This window comes from Mobula hypostoma, chromosome 3, assembly GCF_963921235.1.
Source record: "Mobula hypostoma chromosome 3, sMobHyp1.1, whole genome shotgun sequence".
Classification (NCBI taxonomy): Eukaryota; Metazoa; Chordata; class Chondrichthyes; order Myliobatiformes; family Myliobatidae; genus Mobula; species Mobula hypostoma.
The window spans coordinates 51,247,869-51,265,561 of record NC_086099.1 but is presented as its reverse complement, the minus strand read 5'-3'; the positions used below and the strand labels follow the sequence as shown (position 1 = coordinate 51,265,561).

The following is a 17,693-nucleotide window of genomic DNA, read 5'->3' as shown; positions in this document are numbered from 1 at the left end:
CCTACCATCACCACCAATCCTCTCCCACTGTGTCTTTTGCCTGACTTCTCCAATCTTCTTATGTGCAGAAATGAGAAACACTGTGATGAAATGGCATCAGTGTAACATCTAGTTTATTTTTGAGAACACTTATGACTAAACAGCCTGGTATTTGAGTTTAAATGAAAGTGCCATTTCATAGATAATAGATGTGGACATTGGTAGGAAGTTTGAAATGAGATAACAAACTAATTATTGTTCCTGGTCATTGTACAAGACATTTTCAATGTCTTATGCATTAGTATATAATTCCTCAGCTGCTACAGCATGTGGCTATACAAAGAAATTTTAAATTGATGCAAACCCACTTTCATTTAAAATAGACTATATAAATAGAACATTTCAAATACATGACAAAAAAGTTGTCAAAAATCTTGAAACACAGTATATAAGTTCAAACTCAGTAACAGTCTGTCATAAATGATTTCAGTCAAGGAAAACTAAGTTAAAAGTACCTTAATGGAATTGAGATAACAGAGCTGGTGGGCATGCCAGGATATTGATAATAGTCCAATATAGCCAGCTTTACAAAGGCACTCACACAGCAGAGGGCTTTTGCCTCGACAAAATTTGGTTTGTAATATTGACCCTTATATACTATTGAGTATATCAAAAAGTCAGACATACACTGCATCTGGTAAACACAAGAGAGATTGCAGATGCTGGAAATCTGGATCAACATTCAAGTGCTAGAGGAACTTGAGAGGCAGCATCTATGAAGGAAAACGAACAGTTAATATTTTGGGCTGAGATGTTGAGCTCTGATAAAGGTTCTCAGCCCGAATCGTCAACTGCTAATTTTCCTCCATAGATGCTGCCTAACCTGCTGAGTTCCTCCAACATTCTATGCGTGTTGATGTACTGCATCTAGTCTTCAGTCCATTTAACTCAAAAGCGTCTGCAGTTCCTGACCAAAAGTCTGTGATGTGCTTCTTCTTTTCTCCTTGCTTACATGGAAAGCCAGGAAGGTTGGACTGGACCTCATGATTTACATTACTGCTGACAGGAGTCCTATCCACTCTCGGATCTAGGATCTATCTGAGATGGACAACTATTTTCCCTATCAAAGATGAGCAGTAACATAATCAGCATTGTACATCCAAAAACAGAAAAGCATACAGAAAGTGGTAGATGCAGCTCAGTCCATCACAAGAACCCTCCTCACCATTGAATATATTTACCAGGAGCATTGCCACGAGAAAGCAGCATCCATCATCAAGGACCCCTATTATCCAGGCCATTATCTCTTCTCACTACTGCCATCGGGAAGGAGTTATATGAGCCTCTAGTCTCCCACCATCAAGCTCAGGAACAGTTATTATCCTTCAACCATCCAGCTCCTGAACCTACATAACTTCGTGTATCTTAAAACTGAATAATTCCACAACCTATAGACGCACTTCAAGGACTCTACAACTCATGATCTCGGTATTATTTATTTACTTATTTACTTATTATTTTGGTTTTTTTTGTATTTGCATAATTTATCTTCTTTTGGATTTGATTATTTCTCAGTCTTTACATGTGGTTTTTCATTGATTCTGTTGTATTTCTTGTTTTACTGTGATGCTTGCAAGAAAATGAATCTCAAAGTATATATGAAGACCTGGTTCCTTTAGGCTGTCATAGCCGGTTTGAATAGTGGGGATAAGCTTGCACTATCTACTAAATGCTCCCAATGGCGTGTATCTCAAACAGTCTCTGATAACCAAGTCCAGATCCTGACCTTCACATATGGCTTAGCTACTAAGCCTAGCGGAAACAAGCACTTGTTTTTGTGCTACATGTCTCCAAAACCACATAATTAACAAAGTACTGATTTGAGAAATTATCTTAATTGTTTTTCAGTTAATCCATCTTGACTTTCTGTTAATTGTTTGGCAACTATTGTACTAAGTGCTAGTTATTAAGTCCAGCAGCAAACTCTTCCCAAAATGCTCATGACTTCCTTATGTATCATATTGAAGACATTTTATCCCGAGTCAAAAGGCTGATGTTCTTCTGTGGAATTAAGCATGTGACATTTAAATGCAGGACTGAAGAATTCTGCAATGTCAGAGATGCTTTTTTCCCTGTGAAACATGAATTCTAATGCCTATCCAGTCACTAATGCACATAAAATATCATGGTACTATTTGGTAGGAAGTTTTCTTGATATCCTTCTGCTGACAGATGCCATGTGACATAAAACATAGGCCTTTGCTGCTTATTGTGGTGCTCTAATTGCTGCAATTGTTCACATACGGATGACTTGATCCATTTATTGCAGATTCTGGGACCCCTCCTCTTTGTGATTTTTATAAATGACCTGGGTGATGAAGTAGAAGGGTGGGTTACTAAGTTTGTTGATGACACAAAGTTGGGGGTGTTGTGGATAGTCTGGAGGGTTGTCAGAGGTTACAGTGGGACATCGATAGGATACAGAACTGGGCTAAGAAGTGGCAGACGGACTGCAACCCAGATAAGTGTGAATTGGTTCATTTTGGTAGGTTAAATATGATGGCAGAATATAGTATTAATGGTAAGACTCTTGGCAGTGGGGAGGATCAGAGAGATCTCGAGGTCTGTATCCATAGGACACTCAAAGCTGCTGTGCCAGTTAAGAGTGTTGTTAAGAAGGTGTATGGTGTGTTTGCATTTATCAACTGTGGGATTGAGTTCAAGAACCATGGGGTAATGTTGCAGCTATATAAGATCTTGGTCAGACCCCACTTAGAGTATTGTGTTCATTTCTGGCCACCCCACTACAGGAAAGATGTGGATACTATAGAAAGTATGCAGAGGAGATCTACAAGGATGTTGCCTGAATTGGAGAGCCGTACCTTATGAGAATAGGTTGAGTGAACTCGGTCTTTTCTCCTTGGAGCAGCAGAGGATGAGAGGTGACCTGATAAAGATGTGTAAGATGATGAGAGGCATTGATCGTATGGATAGTCAGAGGCTTTTTCCCAGGACTGAAATGGTTAACACAAGGGGGCATAGTTTTAAGGTGCTTGGAAGTAGGTACAGAGGGGATATCAGGGTTATGTTTTTCCACACAGAGAATGGTGGGAGTGTGGAATGCACTGCCGGCAACGGTGGTGGAGGTGGAAACAATAGGGCGTTTTAAGAGACTCTTAGATAGGTACATGGAGCTTAGAAAAACAGATAGCAATGCAGTAGGGTAATTCCAGGCAGTTTCTAGAGTAGGTTACATGGTTGGCACAATATCGTAGGCCGAAGGGCCTGTAATGTGCTATAGATTTCTATGTTCAATCCTCTATGTACTACACAGAAACAGGACCTTCAGACTTCCATGACCATGCCAACCATTAAGCACTTATTTGCACCAGTCTTACACCGGTCCCATCTTTTTTCTCTCCACATTCAATTATTCACCTAAATGCTAGATCAATTTGTAGTGACAATTAACATACCAATTCACACCTCACTGAGATGCAAGAGAAAACAAGACCACCTGGGGAGTACCCACGCAGTTCAGGGGAGAACACAAAACTTCACGCACTGCACCTGGGTGATGTGAGGGATCAGCTCTGGCCTTACGCATCGCTCCACCTCTGTAAGTCTAATGTACTCAACCTGCTTCCCAGAGCTGGGTTAGCAAGAACTAAAGGGCATTGATGTAAGATGAGAGGTGAAGGTTTAAGAGGAGCTTGACGACAGCTTTTTTTTTACACAAAGTGTAGTACCTATCGTGAATTAGCTGCCAGAGGAAATAATTGAGGCAGATATCAACTTTTAAAAGTGAGTTAGAAACCTGCATGGATAGAAAAGGCTTAGAAGGTTATGGGCCAAATGGGACTAGTTTGGAAAGGGCAGCTTGATTGGCATGGACCAGTTGTGCCAAAGACCTGTTTCTGTGCCCCGTGACTCCATACCACCCATAAATGCTCCATAAATTCAGGAGTCTTATTTTGCAGTAATTAGAGCTAACTTTGAGACTTAAACCGTTCATACTTAATCATTCATCGTATGCCATTGGCATGGTGGATGAAGGAACAGTTGGTTACATTTCCCTAACAAAAACTGATGATGAAATTAGCCTAATGAATTACGTTCAAGATCTTTGAACGTCAAACTGGATAACAATGGAAATTAAAAAGGAAACTGTGTTCATGAGCATGTAATGAAGCAACAAGCAATCTGCTGAGGAAATACAGTGGGCTGAATAGCATCTGTGGGAGGAAAGGAATTGTTAATGCTTCCTAATACAGTGTCCTGATGCAGAATTTTAACCTGAAAAAGTCAACAATTCCTTTTGCCCACAGATGCTACTTGACCCACTGTGTTCTTCCTGTGGATTGCTTGTTGCTCTAGATTCTAGTATCCGCTTGTGTCTCCATTTGTTATGAATATGTCAACGGGCATCTCAGTGTATAGGATGCACCTTCAGGAAGGAAAGCACTCATAGAGTGTCTACTGTAAGGGACCACGTACACAGAGATGGATACTTACAGCATTGATGTGCTGGGATCTTAGTGTGAACCCAGCAATGAAAAACTTGCGGTATGGCACAACATGGAGAAGCCAGTTGCGAGGTTGGTGAAGGTGGGGCTGGAGTGAACAGTGCCACCACTCCGTGTGGCAATATGGGATTCGGGGCTTTACCCCAGAAGGTGTGGTTAGCACAGGCTTTAATTGGAGACTAGCTTCATCTCCTCCATGTTTTGGCTGTCCTCTCTCCATTGGACTGCACAACTCTCCACAACTGGGGATTTCTCAACAGCCAATGACCACCGTTCAGCTTATAGCCATAACGAAATCGCGGGACTGGGGAGGGAGTTTGCAGACAAACAAGAAGAGGAGGAAACAGCAGCTTCCATCACGTCCAAGGGGAGGTGATCAGAGGGGCCATAGAATCTGTGCACATGAAGCAGCCACTACCAATCCCTAATGATGGCTACACTCACTGTGCAGACCAGAGAGCATCATGATCTCCATGTCTCCACACTGAGAGGCCGCCCACTTGCCCTGGACCACCCATCAACAATGTTCACAGGAAGCACCTCCACAAGGATCTCTGACTGATTTGCCATGGAGGGAGCACAAGCAGGTAGGGCAGGCTTCTGAGTCAAGTACCCAGCATAACAGTTCACAGCCTGAGAAGATGTCTTTTCTTAAAGTACAGTGGGGTTTTCACCTTTGACCGTTTTGACTGAAGACTGGAAGTGTTATCACAAGTCAGCACTTGGTGCAACAGGGGGAGTGAGATTCCAGTGTGGTGGTTGTGGCATCCGTTAGTCTCGCGAGACCATGGATCAGCGCCTGGAAAGTCTTGCTTCAGTCTGTGTTGGTAAAGCAGCGTCTGTTATGGCTGTAGAGGCCCACACGGGAGTGACAGTCTTGGCTGCAGCGACTGCACTTGAAGGCACTGTCCTCCAGTGTTGTCTTGGTGCTGTTTTTCCGGCGAGTGCACTTTTCTTCAGCAGTAAGCCTCAGCTTCTCTTCTCCTCTTTTTACCCCTCTGCATAGTTCCAGCCTCCAGCGAGAGCGATCGCTTGCAATGTCTTCCCACCTCTCGATGTTCATGTTCAGTGACTTCATGTCTCTCTTGCAAAAGTCTTTGAAACGAATATGGGGCCGCCCTTGTGCTCTCTTGCCAGAGGCTAGTTCCCCGTACAGCAGGTCTTTCGGGATCTTCCCATCTGACATGCAGTGTACGTGGCCCAGCCAGCGGAGACGGCGTTGTTGGAGCAGGGTGAAGAGGCTGGGTATTTGGGCGCAAGCCAGGAAATCATTGTTGGTGACTCGGTCAATCCACGTGATGTCCAGGATGTGTCTCAGGCTGCGAAGGTGGAAGGTGTTGAGACGCCGCTCTTGTCTGGAGTTGAGGCTCCAGGTCTCACTGCCGTAAAGCAGTGTATCAGCAGTTAAATTAATGCTATTTAGTTAATATAAAATTTAATCTGAAGAATGTATTTAGAGCAGATATATTTATTATAAAGTCACGTCACATAGATTTTGGGTAAAAGCCAGTGGAAAAAGTGCTGTATGAAATAAATGAGGATTGATTGATGTCTTCCAGTAAATACATGGTAAATAAAATTATACTCTGGTTGATTAGCTGGAAGTGAATTATTCAGCTCCTGGTTAATCAGTAAATTTGACAGGCAGCCATGGTCTAGTGAGAACAGCCTGGTTATAAAGCAGTTCCACTCTGTTCACAGTTGTTAGCTTCTGGAATGTTTCAATGAAATTAAATCAGTATGTCACACCTTTCTGGATCCTAAATAAACACAGCATTTTAAGAAATCGGCATTTTCTATTTGTGGTTCTCTGTCAGCTTGCACAGGCAGTCTCCACCTAGCCAGCAGGAGTCACCTGTCACTAGTTTCCAATTCGTCACCTGCAGCCTATTTAAACCCAGCTCTCTTCCACAAACCTTGTTCACCCATCGAGCCAGCCTGCCTCGACCAGTTGCTCCTAGCATTCAGTTACCTTGTTGCCTGGTGTGCATCTTACACTTCAAGCTCCAAACATCTCTGTATTTTGCATTCTGAGCCAAGATTGCTTTTGTCAACTTTCTCTTAATTGGGCAAGCTCTGACCAAGGCTATGACTAACTGGGACAATAAAGCCAACATTTTCAATAAATATGAGAAATTCACAGATGAACTGCATCATCTGGGAAGTGGAAGGGATGCAGCAGAGCAGATACTTCACCTGCATCAAGGATCATGCTTGGTTCTGAGTTACACAGTGGAATTCAGGACCCTCGTGGCAGAGTGCAGCTGGAATGCAGAAGCACTGCTGGCCTATTATCATCATGGATTCTCGGAGTGCTTGAAAGATGAGCTGCCTACCCAGGAAATGCCCACCAACCTCAAAATCCTCATCACTGTGGGCATCCATAATGAAAGGTGTCTTATGGAACGACCTTCCAAATCAACAGCCAGAACCCCAGTTCCATTCGCAGAACCATTTCAAGATGCAGCAAAAGCTACAAAATCCATGTGATTAGAGAGAGCTTCATTAAACCTTCAAGAGTGTGAGCATTAGTGGAGAAACAATTTGTGGAGCAGCCAATAGCCAATTCATCAAATGTCCACTGCATCCAGCAAACGGTAGAGACAAAAGGCCTTCTACCTGGTCAGCTACTCCTAACCCCTCATTCCAGCACCATAGGCTGACTCGCTCTCACTGTCCTCCTCCATACCCCAAGGACAGTTAGCTGCCCACAGGAGGTAACTTTCTGGTCCGGTCTCCATGTGTGCAGCTTGGATTCCCTACTGTGCCTAACCCTCAAGCACCTTCTGCATTATAGAAACATAGAAACATAGAAAATAGGTGAAGGAATAGGCCATTTGGCCCTTCAAGCCTGAACCGCCATTCAGTATGATCATGGCTGATCATCCAACTCAGAACCCTGCACCAGCCTTCCCTCCATACCCTCTGATCCCTTGAGTCACAAGGACCATATCTAACTCCCTCTTAAATATATCCAATGAACTGGCCTCAACTGTTTCCTGTGGCAGAGAACTCCACAGATTTACCACTCTCTGTGTGAAGAAGTTTTTCCTAATCTCAGTCCTAAAAGGCTTCCCCTTTATCCTCAAACTGTGACCCCTCGTTCTGGACTTCCCCAACGTCAGGAACAATCTTCCTGCATCTGCCCTGTCCAATCCCTTTAGAATTTTATATGTTTCAATAAGATCCTCCCTCAATCTTCTAAATTCCAGAGAGTATAAGCCTAGTCGATCCAGTCTTTCATCATATGAAAGTCCTGCCATCCCAGGAATCAATCTGGTGAACCTTCTTTGTACTCCCTCTATGGCAAGAATGTCTTTCCTCAGATTAGGGGACCAAAACTGCACACAATACTCCAGGTGTGGTCTCACCAAGGCCTTGTACCACTGCAGTAGTACCTCCCTGCTCCTGTACTCGAATCCTCTTGCTTTGAATGCCAGCATACCATTCGCCTTTTTCACCGCCTGCTGTACCTGCATGCCCACTTTCAATGACTGGTGTACAATGACTCCCAGGTCTCATTGCACCTCCCCTTTTCCTAATCGGCCACCATTCAGATAATAATCTGTTTTCCTGTTCTTGCCACCAAAGTGGATGACCTCACATTTATCCACATTAAGTTGCATCTGCCATGAATTTGCCCACTCACCCAACCTATCCAAGTTACCCTGCATCCTCTTAGCTTCTTCCTCACAGCTAACACTGCCGCCCAGCTTCGTGTCATCCGCAGACTTGGAGATGCTGCATTTAATTCCCTCGTCTAAGTCATTAATATATATTGTAAACAACTGGGGTCCCAGCACTGAGCCTTGCGGTACCCCACTAGTCACTGCCTGCCATTCTGAAAAGGTCCCGTTTATTCACACTCTTTGCTTCTTGCCTGCCAACCAATTCTCTATCCACATCAATACCTTACTCCCAATACCGTGTGCTTTAAGTTTGCACACTAATCTCCTGTGTGGGACCTTGTCAAAAGCCTTTTGAAAATCCAAATATACCACATCCACTGGTTCTCCGCTATCCACTCTACTAGTTACATCCTCAAAAAATTCTATAAGATTCATCAGGCATGATTTTCCTTTCACAAATCCATGCTGACTTTGTCCGATGATTTCACCGCTTTCCAAATGTGCTGTTATCACATCTTTGATAACTGACTCTAGCATTTTCCCCACCACCGATGTCAGGCTAACCTGTCTATAATTCCTTGGTTTCTCTCTCACTCCTTTTTTAAAAAGCGGGGTTACATTAGCCACCCTCCAATCCTCAGGAACTAATCCAGAATCTGAAGAATTTTGAAAAATTATCACTAATGCATCCACTATTTCTTGGGCTACTTCCTTAAGCACTCTGGGATGCAGACCATCTGGCCCTGGGGATTTATCTGCCTTTAATTCCTTCAATTTACCTAACACCACTTCCCTACTAACATGTATTTCCCTCAGTTCCTCCATCTCACTGGACCCTCTGTCCCCTACTATTTCTGGAAGATTGCCTATGCCCTCCTTAGTGAAGACAGAACCAAAGTAGTTATTCAGTTGTTCTGCCATGTCCTTGTTCCCCATAATCAATTCACCTGTTTCTGTCTGTAGGGGACCTACATTTGTCTTAACCAATCTTTTTCTTTCACATATCTATAAAAGCTTTTACAGTCAGTTTTTATGTTCCCTGCCAGTTTTCTCTCATAATCTTTTTTCCCTTTCCTTATTAAGCCCTTTGTCCTCCTCTGCTGGACTTGATTATGGACATTGATGACATTCCTTGGGGTCTGGGATGCTCACGGCTTGTGCGTTTGAGCATCAGAGAGCACCATGAGTCCATCTAATTCCTCCTGATCGACTCACCCAACAGACGTCTCATCTCCCCTCGTCAAGTCAAATCAGGTTAATTGTTATTTAACTATATTCATGTATATAACATATATAACCATATAATGTTAATAGAAATGAGGCAACATTTCTCTGAACCAGGTTGTAAAGCACAATAGTACACACAACACACAATAACTTATGAAGGTTAAGGATAAAATCTATAGATACATCACACATAAATAACAAACTAAGGTGCATAAATTAAATATTGTAAGGTATGGATCACTGATTAACCAGTGACACTTCAAATGTGATGCGGCAGTGATGCTTCAGAAGCCTAATGGCCCGAGGGAAGAAACTGTTTGTCATCCTGACTGTTCTTGTTTTTATGCATCATAATCAAACAGGATGCTGGCTGGATGGGTGGGACCCTTAATAATACTAAGGACCCTGCATACACCACACTCCAGTTAAATGTCTTCGCTGGATTGTAGGGAGACCACTATAATCCTCTCAGCTGTTCTCACAGTCCTTTGTAGGGACTGTCAGTCCAATGCTCAGTTGTTCCCATACCAGATGGAGATGGAGATGGAGGTGGAGAAGCAGCTTGTCAGGACCCTCTCAATGGTACTACTGTAAAAAACAGTTAAGATGGGGTTGGGGTGGGGGGAGGGAGGTTTTGCTCAATCTCCTTCGGAAGTGGAGGCACTGCTGTACCTTCTTGATCAAGGAGATGATATTAAGGGACTAAGTGAAGTCATTCATGATGTGAGCTCCCAGGAACTTGGTGCACTTAACTTTCTCTACGGAGGAGCCAAGTATTTGCAGAGGGGGATGGTCCATGTGCACCTTCCTGAAGTGCCCTGGCTGTCCACTCATGACCCTCGCTTCAACCGGTCATCTGCTCACTGCTGAGTTGGGATCCCACTTGCTTGCATCCTCAGTTGATTTCACCCCATAAATCCATGGAGATAGAGAAAACCCCCGACCTCACCAAACTCCCACAAGGATACCAACTTAGCCAAGGCCTTGCACAAAAGGGAAGCTAGCACCTTGTCACCTCACAGACAGCACAACTGTGTGATCGACCTTCTCCCAGGCACCTCCCCTCCCGAGTTCATCTGTTCTCCCTCTCCCCTCCTGAGAGCCAAGCCAGGAATGACTACATCAGTGAAGCACTACAGCACGGCTTCACTTGAACATATCAGTCACCAGCCGGTGCACGATTCTTCTTCATCAAAAAGAAAGATGAGGGTTTCTGTCCCTGCTTCGGCTGCCATGGACTCAACAAAACCATCATTAAGAACCCCCTTCCCTTGATGGATAAAGCATTCAAAACACTCTGTGGGGTCCAGATCTTTACCAGACTGGATCGATGGAACATGTGCAACCTGATCCACATCCACCGGAGGATGATTTGAGATGGCGTTCATAACACCCACTGGCCACTCTGAGTAATTAGTGAAGCCTTGCTGACTTCTCAACGGTCCAGCCATCTCCCAAGCCTTCATTAGCAAGACCCTCTGAGACATGTTACACAGGTAGGAGTTTGTCTACCTCAACAACATACTCATCTTGGAGGATCGGAGACATTAACTGATGGGAAACATTGAACCATTCTTGATCTGGACCGACAACCAGAACCTCATATCCATACAACAGACCTGTCAACTCAACCCACATCAGGCATGGTGGCCCTCTTCTTCAAGCAATTCAACTTCACCAGCTCTAAGGCCAGTAAGGCGGATACCCTGTCATGACGGTCCAACCCAGCTGAAATGGAGATCAACCCTCAGACCATCATTCCATCCTTGCTGATCCTCACCATGACCTTCTGGGATACTGACCGCCAGGCCTTATTACATGAGTCTGCCCTGGAAAACACACCTGACCACTGCACGCATGCGCCAGTGGCCGTGCACTTTGAGGCACTGCCCACTGCTCACCCCTCTCTGGCCATCCAAGCGCACAAGAGACTCTCGATTTTCTGTGACAGTGATTCTGGTGACAGCTGCACATCCGTTTGTCATTGCCTGGCCTGAATGTGCCCGGTCTAATTCCTGTAACCAGCGGTCCTCTGGTCTCCTGTGGCCCCTATTGGTGCCTCAATGCCCGTGGTCCCACATTTTCATGAATTTCATTACATGTGTGCCACCTTCCAATGGGGCCAAAGTGATCACGACTGTAGTGGACCAGTTCTCTAAGGCAGCCAATTTCATTGTCCTCCCCAAACCTGTCAGCTGCTGAGATGGCAGACCTATTTCTTCAACATGTAGTTCACCTCCACGGTTTCCCTCAGGACCCTGTGTTAGACTGAAATCCACAATTTGTCTCCTACTTCTGTGAGCCTTCTGCTCCCTTCTTCACGTTTCAATGAATTTGTCCTCTAGCTATCATCCATGTACTAGTGGTCAGTCAGAAAGAGCCAGTCAGCAATTGGAGATGTTTCTCTCAAGCTTCTCAACCTATAACCCTTGCACATGGTTGACATGTCTGCTCTGGACAGAACTGTCCCACAAGCTACACATATCACCTGGCATGGATATGTCACCCTTGGAAGAGCTTCATGGCTACTGACCCCCATTGTTCCCCGCAGAAGGACCATCCGTGGAGGTCCTGTCCACCAGCTCTGGTTCTCTGCTGCTAGCATACTTGGAAGAGGGCATGAGGGCCATCCCAGCTATCAACCAGTTAGGCATCTCCCAGTCTCCACCCAGCTAACAGGAGTCACCTGCCATTTTGTTTCCAACTCATCACCTGCAGCCAATTTAAACCCAGCTCTCATCCACAGTTCCTTGTTCGCCCATTGAGCCAGTAACTCTTAGCCTTCAGTTTCCTTGTTGCCCATGGTGTTTAGTATCTCTTCTTTCTTGTTTTGTGGTCCTTTGTGGCTAGTTAATGTTGCAATCTATATTTAAAGTTATGGTTCATTTATTGAATCGTCTCTGTTGCGCTGCTTTTGGTCAAGCCTCCTCTATATTTTCTGACAGTTCTCAGTGTTTTCTATTCACAACTTCAAATAATACTTCCTCATCTCCCAACAACTTCTCCTGCAGGCTGAACTTTTGTTTTTTAACTTACCTCATGATTACTCTGCTTCACCTTCAAATATCACCTACTTTATTATTGAATCTGCCTTTCATCCTATCGGAGACCTTTCCTTGTGATTACTTTGCCCCTCTGCATTGCCACGTTGATCATTTTGCAGATCTGAAGGTATGTCACTGAATTTAAGTTAACTCCGTTTCTATCCCCATAGTTGCTGCCGATTGATTATATTTTTCCACTGGGACTTGACAAATAAATTTCAGAAGCTGAGTGCCATGAACATTACAACACAAGAGGTTCGGCAGATGCTGGACATCCAGAGCCACACCCACTAAATGTTGGAGGCCCTCATCAGGTCAGGCAGCGACTGTGTGGGGCCCTTCATTGGAACCGTAAAGAAAAGTGGGGAAAGCCAGAATAAGATGGGTGGGGGGGCGGGGGGGTGGAAAGAAGGAGAATAAGCTGGTGATAGGTGAAGCCAGGTGCCTGACCTGCTGAGTTCCTCCAGCATTTCCAGTGTCAGAATCAGATTTGTTATCACCAGCATGTGACATGAAACTTGTCAACTGAGTAGCAGCAGTTCAATGCAATACATAAAATAGAAGAAAAAATAATAATAATAGTAATAAATAAATAAGTAAATCTTATTCAGTTTACGTAGGTTGAATAGATTATAATCTTGCAAATAAACAGAAATACTATATATCTTAAAAAGTGAGGTTGTGTTCACGGGTTCAATGTCCATTTAGGAATCGGATGGCAGAGGGGAAGAAGCTGTTCCTGAATCGCTGAGTGTGGGCCTTCAGGCTTCTGTACCTCCTACCTGATGTTAACAGTGAGAAAAGGGCATGCCCTGGGTGCTGGAGGTTCTTAATGATGGACAATGCCTTTCTGAGATACTGTTCCTTGAAGATGTCTTGGGTACTTTGTAGACTAGTACCCAAGATGGAGCTGACCAGATTTACAACCTTTCTTTTGGTCCTGTGCAGTAGCCGCGACCCCCCCCCCACACACCAGACAGTGATGCAGCCTGTCAGAATGCTCTCCACGGTACATCTATAGAAGTTTTTGAGTGCAGCCAATATTGATTTTTTTCATGAAGGCAAAAAACACAAACTTTCGAAATCTGAAATTTTTTTTTAAATGCAAATATTGGTAATTCATGGGAATTTTTAAAATGAGATTCACACTTTGTAATAATGGCCGATGAAAAACATACGACCCAATCATTAAGCTTAGTTTTCCTAAAAATAAGCAATTTACAGCTCTGAGAATTAGCCATAAGTTGAAAAACACCACTGATAATAAAGGTAGGAACATATATTTTTCTTCTAATGTTGTTAGGCCATAGAATGTCTTATTAGAAACAATGGTGAGAGCAGAATCAATAAATGGCTTGTTAAAAAGTATATCATATTTCATAAAAAAGTACTAAAGACACGAAGTAAAGGCGAGGGAATGTGAGAGCAGTCTGATGAATGTTCTGTCTCTGGCCTGTGCAATTCAATGGTTCTTTCTACTTCACTAATACTTGTGGAATAGGACAAAAGGAATCCTAAAATCAGAAACCCCACTAATGCACAGATATAGTAAAAAACTTAAAATTTATATCTGTGCCAAGAGTAATCAAGTGATCATAACTGAATAAATTATCATGTTTCTGCTTCTCAGTTGTTATTTTTATTAAGTACCAATGTAGCTATTTAGCAGCTCATCATTCCATTCCATTAAAGGTGATAAAAACACATCTCTACATTATGTAAATATGCAAGATAATTTTCTCAGTGACATCAGTGAAAGTGTAGATTATAGGTTGGTATAAAATTAGCCATTGAATGAAAACTAATGTATTATTCTTAAATGTTCTAATCACATATATTCTGTATTGTGAATATATAGTTCAGCATTAGAAGACTCACGTGCTGAAGTGATTTTGCAAATTGAGGATTTTGGCATCCTTTGATTGGAACAAGGCACCCTTCATGTATTTCCATTTCCTGAGGTACATAGTTGCTAAGTTATACAACTGGATCTGGAGTTTCAAGCAGAAATTTTCCTGTTGCCAAACAACAAGGCCAATTTAGGAAGTTAATCTTTAAGGTGCATTGAACCACAGTAGACAAAGAACAAGAATCCGCAAACTAAATAAGTTTTAAAACTTTGCCTCTGATTTGCTCCAATGACTTTCTGAACTGTTGCTACAAGCTGGAATACAGCCAAAATTTTGTAGTCCTGGTCTTATGTTCTGAGCAAAAGCAACTCTTCAGGAGATGCTTATATAGGTAATAGTCTTTTGAGAGATTTAGCAACTTTGTCTCAGGATCTGAAGTATTAATAGGCTTAATTAAGCCTACCTGGCATTAAGTTATAGGTCAATTGTATTCAGCAGCAGCAGCCATCCAGATCAGCGCTGTTGAGCAATCATTATATTGCACCATAGATCTGTGATATCATTTCATTATTTAGAACATCAAATAGTACAAGCCCTTCGGCCAATAATGTTCTGCCAACCTTTTAACTTACTCTAAAATCATTCCAACCCTTCCCTCTTACATAGCCCTCCATTTTTCTTTTTTCCATATGTCTATCTAAGAGTTTCTTAAATGCCTTTCATGTATCTGCCTCTGCCACCACCCCGGCAGGGACTTCCACACTCTTACCACTCTCAGTGTAAACAACTTACCTCCTAACATTCCCCCTATACTTTCCTGCAATCACCATAAAATTATGTCCTGTGCATTAGCCATTTCTGCCCTGGGAAAAAAATCTCTGGCTATACACTCAATCTATGCCTCTTTTCATTTTGTACACCTCTATCAAGTCACCTCTTGTTCTCCTTCACTGCAAAGAGAGAAGCTCAAGCTCACTCAACCTATTTTCACCGGGCATGTAGCATTACATGAACATATCACGCAAATAATGTTTGTTTGTTTTTTGAATAACAACAGATAAACCTTAAAGAAACTTGTCAACACAATTAATTTCTTCATCCCTGGCCTTGCAATTCATAATTCTTCTTTGTACTTATCAAGGTGTGAGACACTGGAGTTAGGGAATGCAACTCCTCCAAGGCTAGCATATGATGATTGTGCAAAATCAGATCGGGGTCTCAGGTAACGGAATTCTTTTACTTTTGCAGCAATTACAGTGAAACATAGAGGGAAATTCATTGGTAGATATATATTTAATTTGTAGAATACTGACTAGTGAATGCATTTGATTTTTTTTTAGTTTGCAAAAATCTAATGCTGGTGCGATCGCAAGGTGAGTGGTGGTATCTTGTTTAACAGCAGTTATTGAAGAAAGGTGACGCTTCTCAACAAACCCTCCAGCATCGGCCATCGTTATGTCACAAATCTAACAGCAACTGTTCAAATCCTGCAAGGACAATTAAGTACAAAATCCATAAATTGTTATCACCAATTCATTGCTCCTCAACAGGATGTGTGGTTGGAATGTTCAAAAATGCAATCAATATAGAATCAATTATTTAACAGTAACTTCAACTTTTTTACTGGTAATTCAAGTTGCAAAAAAATAAAATTTTTCACCTTCTTGAGTGAAATGTAGGCATGTAACAGCATTCAAAGGCATAATTATTCCTAACAAACTTGTCTAATACTGAAAAACTTATTTTATATGTGAGAATTGTCAACCTTTAAGGAAACAAAATTTTAAAATTAATGACAATTAATTCCTTCGTAGGTTTGTGACCTTCAGCTTCTCCTTTGTCCTCTTGCATATGTCACACCTTTATTTTGTGCTCCTTTAAATGTTTAAAGATTTAAGTTCAAACGTACTTTTTACTTCTTGATTTGCTGTTAGTGCAGATTCCGTGCAGTCTGCATGTTGTATCGGAAAAGAGGAAAACCTCATAATAAGGTTTGCTTAGTCTTTCTGAATGTATTCAAAGTTAGTGATGATTATGGCTGTTTTGTTAGAAATCCAAGTCTTTTGCTGGTACGGATTATGAATGATTTTGTTTTTAATTTTAGAAAAATAATGTCTGTGAAATCCTTAAATTTCATGATATGGCAGAATACATTAAGAGGACCAAGGCCTTATTAGGCCTTCAAAATACTTTTTTTCATAAAACCTTGAATAACTATTAAATGAAATATTGTCAATGAGTGAATTTCAGGAACTGGCATGACATTTGCAAAGTAAGTGTGTGGGTTGGAATTCTAAATTGAGCTCTTTGTAACATTCTGCATGGATTTGTGCAAATCCTTTTTGTACGTTTTTGTCCTTAAATGCTTTATACTGAAGCTTGTTATGATGAAGCCCCATGCAGCTTCCACTCACTGATATCAGTTGCCTTCTGTCTCAGCTGAATTGTGCTGAAGCTTACATTAACACTCAATTTAGTGATCACTAGAGTTTTCATAATTAAATCAGAAAAAGAATGAAGAGTGGGTGTGACAGACGCCATGCCTGTTCATCCATTCAATAACCTTTGTTACAGGTGCAGTTTTGAAAGGTCAGGTTCCCCTGTGCAATAAGCCTTCAGTTGTACTTTTATGCTTGTCTGAACATGTTCTACCTTCACTGGAACCCTTTGCGATGGTCATCAGATTCCTAATGGCATGGTGCAACATTTCCAACTGAAGTGTGAGCTGCAATTACAGCAATGTGATATAATGCACATGCTTATTCCAAAGGCGTCTTATAAAGATACCCTGATAAGTACAAATAAAAATTATGAATCACTAGACCAAGGGTAAAGGAATTAGTTATGCTGACAAGTTTCTTTAAGGTTCACCTGATGATATTACAAAGCAAACATTATTCACATGTTGGGCCATGCAAATAAGAAAGTGATATAGAAACATAGAAAATAGGTGCAGGAGTAGGCCATTCGGCCCTTCGAGCCTGCACCGCCATTTATTATGATCATGGCTGATCATCCAACTCAGAACCCTGCCCCAGCCTTCCCTCCATACCCCCTGACCCCCGTAGCCACAAGGGCCATATCTAACTCCCTCTTAAATATAGCCAATGAGCTGGCCTCAACTGTTTCCTGTGGCAGAGAATTCCACAGATTCACCACTCTCTGTGTGAAGAAGTTTTTCCTAATCTCGGTCCTAAAAGGCTTCCCCTCTATCCTCAAACTGTGACCCCTCGTTCTGGACTTCCCCAACATCGGGAACAATCTTCCTGCATCTAGCCTGTCCAATCCCTTTAGGATCTTACACGTTTCAATCAGATCCCCCCTCAATCTTCTAAATTCCAACGAGTACAAGCCCAATTCATCCAGTCTTTCTTCATATGAAAGTCCTGCCATCCCAGGAATCAACCTGGTGAACCTTCTTCGTACTCCCTCTATGGC

General features: G+C 42.4%; 2 long non-coding RNA genes across 3 annotated transcripts in view; one reads left to right on the top strand and one right to left on the bottom strand.

Moving 5' to 3' along the window:
* Positions 1-17,693, top strand: part of LOC134343994 (uncharacterized) — a 110,646-nt gene that overhangs the window by 42,989 nt on the left and 49,964 nt on the right. For both annotated transcript variants that reach the window (XR_010017350.1, XR_010017349.1), the window contains exon 2: positions 15,397-15,477. This is a non-coding gene — a long non-coding RNA (uncharacterized LOC134343994). The remainder of the gene's footprint in view (positions 1-15,396; positions 15,478-17,693) is intronic.
* Positions 1-17,693, bottom strand: part of LOC134343993 (uncharacterized) — a 43,573-nt gene that overhangs the window by 19,384 nt on the left and 6,496 nt on the right. The window contains exon 3 of the long non-coding RNA XR_010017348.1: positions 14,284-14,420. This is a non-coding gene — a long non-coding RNA (uncharacterized LOC134343993). The remainder of the gene's footprint in view (positions 1-14,283; positions 14,421-17,693) is intronic.